We start from the raw sequence: 1,061 nt of genomic DNA, 5'->3' as shown, positions 1-1,061 counted from the left end.
GTCCTGAAAATTTTGTGCTCAAGAACAAAAGGGCATAGTCATAAGTGTTCCACCACATGGAAGTTCATAGCAAGCTGCCATAGAGCTCATTGAAGGCAGCAACAGCTGAATCCAAAGATGGTGTATGAGAGCCTTCTTTGGTGGGGCTAGAGATCTGTGGCAATTGAAGCCAAAATCTGGGTTTTCTTGTCTCTCCTCCACCCTCCCCTCCAGTATTTTTTTCTTTTAAACCCTGGGGCTTAGTACTGTACATGAGCCGAGCCCATGTGATGACATACCCCCAGGCTGGTGTGTAAATGATAGGCTGGGCTTACAGGAAATGGGCAGAATGACATGTTCTGCCCTGAGGACCTTCAGCGCAGGGCTAAGCAGGAAGTTATATATGGCAATGGATCGTGGCACAGGTAAGTACAGTAAAACCTGGGATATTTTTTTTTTTTTTGTAATGTGAAACAGGTGCGGGAATAATATTTTAAGCTGGAGCGGCTGCTGTTGCTGCTTTAGTAACACTTTCAGGACTTATTCTCCCTATCCTGTGATTGGTTTGTGAAGGAGAAGCGGCCCTGATGAGTTCATCTCTACTCTCTTGTCCTGTGCTCTTGTTCCCTGCCAGCTAATTTTGCATGCAGAACACTTGATTAGTACATAGTACTTCCCCTCCTCTCCCCAGTATGGGTGCTGCTGAATAGGGGATTAATAGGTGAGCAGGTGCACAAGAGATCTAATTTTAACGATTGATCCATTTTAAGGGTTGTAAAAGGAAAGTCTTGGGAGACTTTTACAAGTCACAGATGGCGACAATACTCTGAAATAGCCTCCAGTCTAGCATGCATTTATGTCCTATTAATGTCCTGCAATATTTTATGATCCCTGCTATAAAAAGCCACTCACCAAAAAGAGTTTCTTCCAGCTGGAAGAGCAGTGATATGCTGGTGGGGAATGTGGTAATGAATGTATTCTGTATATTACATCTGATATGTTATTGGTAAAAACAGCCTGGAAGGCATGATAAACATAGGTGTAAAAATTCCAAGTGATACTGAATTAGACATTACAGCCAG

This window comes from Staurois parvus, unplaced genomic scaffold, assembly GCF_062004578.1.
Source record: "Staurois parvus isolate SC_StPar_1 unplaced genomic scaffold, SC_StPar_1.0 ptg000298l, whole genome shotgun sequence".
Lineage (NCBI taxonomy): Eukaryota > Metazoa > Chordata > Amphibia > Anura > Ranidae > Staurois > Staurois parvus.
Note: the sequence above shows the minus strand (reverse complement) of the source record.